This window comes from Rhinopithecus roxellana, chromosome 7 (genome assembly GCF_007565055.1).
Source record: "Rhinopithecus roxellana isolate Shanxi Qingling chromosome 7, ASM756505v1, whole genome shotgun sequence".
Lineage (NCBI taxonomy): Eukaryota > Metazoa > Chordata > Mammalia > Primates > Cercopithecidae > Rhinopithecus > Rhinopithecus roxellana.
The window spans coordinates 137194119-137202480 of NC_044555.1; the positions used below are offsets into that span (position 1 = coordinate 137194119).

The 8362-nt window shown below is 43.4% G+C and overlaps 1 pseudogene; it reads right to left on the bottom strand.

Moving 5' to 3' along the window:
- Window positions 1–7035: 7035 nt before the first annotated feature.
- Window positions 7036–7673, bottom strand: LOC104663198 (annotated as a pseudogene).
- Window positions 7674–8362: the final 689 nt, after the last annotated feature.

An 8362-nucleotide genomic window follows, 5' to 3' on the forward strand; every position in this document is an offset into this window, starting at 1 on the left:
GTGGAAGGGGGAATCCCCCTTCTAGCCCAAGGGATTTAATTTCCCTACAGGGAAATTTCTAGCTCTGACACCCTCATAAGATTGTACCATAGCAGACGGATCATACCAGGATGTAGAAGCAGGAGATTTCCCTAGAGGGAAACTCGTGGGAAATAGCCTGAAAATGCACATTCAAATCAAGTCTTAAGAGGGAAAGGGAGATCTGCTTCGACTGACAGCACAAATGGTCTGTGATTCCAAGTTACAAACCTTTCCCTCTGGAGAAGTGTGAACTTGGACCCGCTACTCTTTATGAACACTGCGCAGCCTGGAGATGATCCCCTCTCAAACCTTCTCCTCTTGGCTCTTTTTTCTTTTTCCGTTTTTTTGTTTTGTTTTGTTTTGTTTTGTTTTGCTAAGAGTTCACGTCTGTCAAAAAGGGCTCGAGCAACAGTGGTGTGACCATGCTCACTGCAGTCTGATCTCCGGGGCTCTCAAGTCCTTCTCTCACCCAGTCTCCAAAGTAGTGGGACACAGGGCATGCCACCCATGCCCCAACTATTTTTGTTGTTTGTTTTTTGTATTTGTGAGCTGGTCTTGCCTATGTTGCCCAGGCTGTTCTCAAACTCCTGTGCTCAAGCAATCCTCCCCCCTCGGCCTTCCAAAGTGCTGGGATTACAGGTGTGAGCCACAGTGCCCTTCCAGGGCTTTATCTTTTGAAGACTCTCCAGTGAGGGGAAAACGAGATCTTTGTTGTTTGTTGTTGTTGTTGTTGTTTTTTGTTTTTTGAGACAGAGTTTTGCTCTTGTTGCTCAGGCTGGAGTGCAATGGCTCCATCTCGGCTCACCACAACATCCGCCTCCCAGGTTCAAGCAATTCCTCTGCCTCAACCTGCAGAGTAGCTGGGACTACAGGCATGCACCACCACGCCCAGCTAATTTTGTATTTTTACTAGAGATGGGGGTTTCTCTATGTTGGTCAGGCTGGTCTCGAACTCCAAACCTCAGGTAATCCACCCACCTCGGCCTCCCAAAGTGCTGGGATTACAGGTGTTAGCCACCGTGCCTGGCCTGGACTCATTTTTAACTTCTCCTTCTTCCTAATCCCCCACATCCAATCCCCCACCAAGTTCTAGCAATCCTTATTTCCTAAATGCTCTCTTGCCTTTTTTTTCTTTCTGCAGTGTGAATAACTTTTTAAAAATTTTATTATTATTGTATATATTTAAGGTACACAACATGATGTTCTGATACACATATACTTAGTTAAATGATCACCTACACTTAAGCCAATTAACGTATCCATCATCTCACATAGTTAACTTTTTTCCCTGGTAAGAACACCTAAAATCTACTCTCTTGACAAAATTCCAGTAAATAATACAATATTATTAACTATAGTCCTATACTGTATGTTAGCTGCTCTCTAGACATATTCATCCTACACAATGCAACCTATCACCTCACACCTGTTAGGATAGCTATTATCAAAAAGACAAGAGATAACAAGTATTGGTAAGAGCGTGGAGAAACGGGAACCTTTGCAACCTCAATGAGATATCACCTCGAAATTCTTAGGATCGCTATTTTCAAAAAAAAAAAAAAAAAAAAAAAAACAAGAAACAAGTACTGGCAAGGGTGGAGAAAGGGAACCCTTGTACATTGTTGATGGGAATGTAAATTGGCACAGCAGTGATGGATGGAAAACGGCATGGCGCTTCCTCAAAAAATTAAAAATGCAGCTAAATCACATAACCCAGCAATCCCACTTCTAGGCATATACCCAAGGGAAATAAGTCAGTACCTGGTAGGGATGCCTGCACTCCCATGTTCATTGCAGCAGTATTCACAATAACCAAGACATGGAATCAGCCTAAGTGTCCCTTGATCAATGAACGGACCTTTTTCAGAAATATGCTTGGGTGCGGTTGCTCAGCCTTGTAATCCCAGCAACTATGGGTTGACAGAGAGAGAGGGACTCATCTCAAAAAAAAAAAGAAAAAAAAATGTGGTAAATATACACAATGGAGTATTATCCAGTCTTTAAAAAAAGAAAATTCTGTCCTTTGCAACAATGTGAATGAAATTAGAGGGCATTATGTTAAGTGAAATAAGCTGGGCACAGAAAGGCAAATACCGCATGATCCCACTTATATATGGAGTATTTTTTTTTAAATACATAGAAGCAGATAATAGAATGGTGGCTACCAGAAGCCGGGGGTGGGAGGTGGGTAAGTTGCTGTTACGTGGGATGAATAAGCCTCGTATCTCTTGAATCTGTCTACTTTTCTATATCCTCAACGTTGCCATTCTTACACGAGCCCCAGCATCTCTCATCTAGACTCCCACAAATACCCCAATCCCATCTCCCTGAATGGCAGAAACAATGCTATGTGTTCACAAATCCATTTCATTCTCTCCCTAAGCACACAGAATGACCACATCTCCAAACTGCTCTTGCAATTCAGGTGGGGACCATGGGATGTGGGCAAGAGTGATATAATGACATTTCTGGGGCTGGCCCTAAAACCCATTCTACAGTGGCGTGAAGGACATGGGTTGAAGATGGTGGCACAACAAAATGGAAGGAGCTGGGATCCCTAAATCACAATGTAAAAGGCTGCCTGCCAAATTTCCTATTGGACTGTAACATCAGTGAGAAGTAAACCTTTTATTGCTTTAAGTCACTTAGAATGAGGATTGTCCTTTGCAGCAGTGGGCTTATCCTGACAGCCTGCTTCCACTCTTGCCCCTCCCCATGTCTTCTAATCAATTATCCTCACAGCTACCAGAGTAATTAACTACAATACATAATGATCACATCACTACCCACCACTCCTCACATCCCCCCATATGACAATTCTTAAATAAATGCTTTCCGTTGATCATAGGAAAGTTCAAAATTCTTAAGATGGCCTATAATGCCCTGCATGGTCTACAACTGCTGAACTTTCTTTCCCCTGATCTGTCCCTATTTATTCACTCATTTAATCACCTATTCAATAAATATTTCTTGAGCACCAACTGTCAGTAGCTATACTAGTTCTGGGAATAGACTAGGGAAAGGGGAAAACAGGGAAATCACTTGGGAAGCTGTTATATTCATCTGGACAAATGACAGTAGTAAGGACCTGAGCTACAGTATGTCTCCAGTTGTGACATCCTGGTAAGATGGCACCATAACAGATGTCACCAGGGCATGCATCTAAGCCAGAGATTCCCACGGAGGATAAAAGCCTGAAAATGCAAGTTCTAGTCTATCCCTAAGAAAGCATAAGACGGGGCAAAAAAAAAAAAAGAAGAAGAACAAGAAGTAATGAAAAAGAAAATAATAAGTAAATAAGAAAGCATGGGAGCCCGGCCAGGCGCAATGGCTCACACCTGTAATCCCAGCAGTTTGGGAGGCCAAGGCGGGCAGATCACCTAAGGTCAGGAGTTTCAGACCAGCCTGGCCAACATGGTGATGATTGAAACCCCAGTCGCTACTACTACAAATAACAAAAATTAGCGGGCATGGTGTGGGGGTGCCCTGTACTCCCAGCTACTCAGGAGGCTGTGAGGCGGAGAATAGCTTGAACCCGGGCCGGGAGGAGAGGCTGCAGTGAGCCGACGATCACCCAGACACTCCAGCCTCGTGACAGCACAGACAGAACAGACTCCATCTCATAAAAGAAAGAAGGAGGGAGAGAGAGAAGAGAGAGAGAGAAGAGACGAGAGAGAGAAGGAAGGAAGAAAAGAAAGAAGGAAGGAGGAAGGAAGGAAGGAAGGAAGGAAGGAAGGAAGGAAGGAAAGGAGGAAGGAAGGAAGGAAGGAAGGAAGGAGGAAGAAAGGAAGGAAGGAAGGAAAGAAAGAAGAAAGAAAGAAAAGATGGAAAGCATGGGAGAATTTACAGATGAGAGATTCACCTACATTGACAGCATGAATGAGAGGGGTAGATGCATGATATTTTAGGAAACACAATTGGCAGGATTTGGGAACTGACTATGAAGGATGAGAAAAAGAAGAGCCAGGCTGGGGTGAAGAAAACATTTGGAAAAAGATGAAGATGATGAGCTTAGGTTTAAACATGTGGCGTTAGAGGTGCCAATGGGCCATCCAGGTGGTATGTCAAAGAGGCAATTGGATCTCTGGGTCTGGAGTTCAAAGAAGAGGCCTGGCCTGGCAACGTACAGGTAATGTCCTCACTGATCACAACTCCTAAAGTCTCGGCCATCTTGAAAACAAAACCAGGCCATCAACCCCAGCACTTCGGGAGGCCAAGACAGGAGGATCATTTGAGCCTAGGAGTTCATGACCAGCCTAGGCAACAGAGTAAGACCCCATCTCTACAAAAAAGTAAAAAAATTAGCCAGGCATGATGGTTCATGCGTGTAATCCTAGCTACTCAGGAGGCTGAGGTGGGAGGATCTCCTGAGCCCAGGAGGCTGAGGCTGCAGTAACCTGTGATTGTGCCATGTACTCCAGCCTAAGTGACAGCAAGATCCTTTCTCAGAAACAAACACAAAAACAAGAACAAGCAAACAGCCACCGTCTTCTGCTCCTAAAACACGAAGGGGAGGAAACGGCACGCGCGTGCGAGAGATGAAATAAACTCAGGAGTAATAACTGAATAAAAAAGTGGTTTGTCCCACTCTAGATCTACTCTCCCCATCCCCTCACACTAGAGTCAGGTCTCCATCTCCATAATTTTTTTTTTTTTTTACAAGGCAACACATAATTCACATTCCATAAAATTCACCCATTTAAAGTGTACAATTATTAGGCCAGATTCGGTGACTCATGCCTGTAATCTCAGCACTCTGGGAGGCCAAGGCAGGTGGATCACTTGAGGTCAGGAGTTTGAGACCAGCCTGGCCAATATGGTAAAACACCGTCACTACTAAAACTACAAAAATTAGCTTGTCATGGTGGCGGGTGCCCGTAATCCCAGCCACATGGGAGGCTGAGGCAGCAGAATCACTTGAACTCGGCAGGCACAGGTTGCAGTGAGCCAAGATCAAACCACTGCACTCCTGACTAGGAGAGAGAGTGAGACTCTGTCTCAAATAAATAAATAAATAAATAAATAAATAAATAAATAAATAAATGAGACTGGGTGTGGTGGCTCACGCCTGTAATCCTAGCACTTTGGGAGGCCGAGGTGGGCGGATCACTTGAGGTCAGGAGTTCGAGACCAGCCTGGCCAACATGGTGAAACCCTGTCTCTACTAAAAATACAAAAACTAGCCAGGCAATGTGGTACATGCCTATAGTCCCAGCTACTTGGAAGCTAGGCAGGAAAAGTAGCTTGTGAATCGGGGATGTGGGGTTGCAGTTGAGCCACAGATCATGCCCCTGACTACCAGCCTGGGTGACAGAGCAAGACCCCACATCAAAAAAAAAAAAATTAATTTAATTTAAAAATGTAAAATTTTTAGAAACTTCAGAGTTGTAAACCATTACCACTAATTATGGAACATTTTATTATCTACCAAAAAACTCTGTACCTATTAGCAGTCACTCTCCATTTCCCCCCAATTCACTTTCCATTTCCCCCCAATAACTCCAAGCCCTAGGTAACCACTAATCTGTTTTTGTTTTTTGTTTTTTGTTTTTTGTTTTTGAGGCAGAGTCTCGCTTTGTCACCAGGCTGGAGTGCAGTGGCTCAGTCTTGGCTCACTGCACCTCCGCCTCCCAGGTTCAAGCAATTCTCCTGCCTCAGCCTCCCAAGTAGCTGGGACTACAGGCGCACACCACCACATCTAGCTAATTTTTGTATTTTTAGTAGAGACGGGGTTTCACTGCCCACCTCTGCCTCCCAAAGTGCTGGGATTACAGGTGTGAGCCACTGCGCCCGGCCTATTTTCTTTCTGTATAGATGTACCTACTATGGACATTTCATATAAATGGAATCATGCAATATGTGATTTTTTGTGACTGGCTTCTTTAGCATAATTATTTCAAAGTTCATCTATGCTGTAGCAGGTATCAATACTTCATTCCTTTTTATGGCTGAACAATATTTCTTCATATGGATATACCACATTTTATCCACTCATCATTTGATGGACATTTGGGTTGTTTCCACTTTTTGGCTATTAAGAATTATGTACATGAGCCAGGCGCAGTGGCTCACGCCTGTAATCCCAACACTTTGGGAGGCTGAGGTGGGCAGATCACGAGGTCAGGAGATTGAGACTATCCTGGCAACATGTGAGTGAAACGTCTCTACTAAAAATACCAAAACAAAAAATTAGCCGGCGGTGGTGGGGCGCCTGTAGCTTCAGCTATTCCAGAGGATCTGGAGGCCAAATGGTGGACCCGGGAGGCAGTAGTTTTGCTGTGAGACTGAGTTAGCACTGACATCCAGCTGGGGACAGAGCGATACTCTGCTCAAAAAAAAAAAAAAAAAATAATAATGTAGCATGCACCAGGCTTGTGGATTCACACCGTTAATCCAGCACTGTGGAGGCCAGGCAGGGGATAACCTGAGGTCAGAGTCAAGACACCCTAGACCAACTGTGAGAAACCTGTCATCTCTACAAATACAAGAAATTGAAGGGATGTGGCAGGTCACGTGTAGTCCGCATCCAGTGGCTGAGGCAGGAGATCGCTTGAACATGGAAAGGGCGGAGGTTGCGTTGAGCCAAGTCACGCCACTGCATTCCAGCCGGGGTGACAAGAGTGAGACTCCGTCTCACATAATAATACAATAATATAATAACTTAATAATTAATATAATGTACATGAATATTCATGTACAAGTATTTGTTCGAATACCTGCTTTCAGTTATTTTGGGTGTATACCTAGGAGTGGAACTGATGAGTCATATGGTAATTCTATGTTTAACTTATTGAGAAATCTCCAAGCTGTTTCCCATAGCGACTGCACCATTTTACATTCCCACCTCCAATGTACCAGGACTGTAATTTCTCTACATCCTCACCAATACTAGTTATTTTCCTTTTTTATCTTTTTTTTTTTTTTTTTTTTGGCAAGCAGATAAAGGCTTGTTTAATTTTAATGGCTGATCTATGTAATCACGGAGGCCAGTATGAACAGACAAAAGGGGAGCTTTTATTTCTTGGTGTCTTCCTCCTGGGACAAACTCTTTATGATGTCCCTCCTTTTGGCCTGGAGGCGCTCTTCACTGAGCTCCGTGCTTCTTGGTTCTTAGGCCAGTGGGCCTCAGCCTGGTCAGCCAGGAGCTTCTTTGTGGGCCTTGTCCTGCCTTCAGCTTGTGCTGTTTCAGAGGAATCCGCTTGTTTGTGAACACATTGCCCGGCACCTTCAGGTACAGGCTTGGAACATTGTATGATCAATCTTCTTAGATTACGGTTTACTTCTGAGAGCCAGCCCAGAATCCTCATTCTCTTCATCCACATGACCTTCTCTGGCATTCGGGCATTGGCTGTACCCTTTTGCTTATCTATGCTTATATGCCTGCCCTTCCAAGGGCAGGTGTTTTTCTGGGGTTTTTCTGCCAAGGTGTTTTTCTGGCGTTTTTCTGCCAAGGTGTTTTTCTGCCATCAAGCCCGGGAATGGACCGTCACAGGCTTGGGGATGATCAGCCCATCTTTGATCAGTTTCCGGATCTGCTAATGGAAGTTGGCATTGGCGATTTCATTGGTCTTACTGGGGTCCAACCAGACCTTCTTCTTGCCACAGCGGTGGACACTACAGGGTAGCCTCTTCTGAAGCCTGAGCATACTCATGGCTGTAGTCGCAGCAGCGAAAGGAAAGAGCTCCCTTTTTTATCATTATTATAACCATCCTAGTGGGTGTTCAGCAGTATCTTATTATAGTCTTGATTTAAATTTCTTGATGACTAATGATGCTGAGGATCTTTTCATGTGTTTATTGGCCATTTATACATCTTTTTTTGAGAAATATCTGTTAAGATATTTGGCTCATTTTTTAAAGTGGGTTGTCTTTTTATTGCTGAGTTGTAATCGTTCCTTATATATTTTGAATATTAGATCGCTATAGGATATACGATGTGCAAATATTTTCCCCCATTCTGTAAAAGTTGTCTTTTCACTTTCCTGGTGGTACTGTTTGAAGCACAAAAGTTTTTGTTTTAATTTTAATGAAGTTCAATTTATCTATTGTTTGCTTTAGTTGCATGTGCTTCTGGTGTCCTAAGAAACCATTGCCAAATCCACGGTCATGAAATTCACTCTTATGTTTCCTACTAAGAATGTTATAGTTGTAGCTCTTACATTTGGATCTTTAATCTATTTTGAATTGATTTTTGAATGCACTGTGACGGAAGGGTCAAAATTCATTCCTTTGCACATGGATATCCAGTTGTCCCAACATCATTTGTTGAAAATTATTTCCCCCATTGAATGTTATTTTTATCTCTATTGAAAAATCAGTTGGCCACAAATGTCTGGGTTCA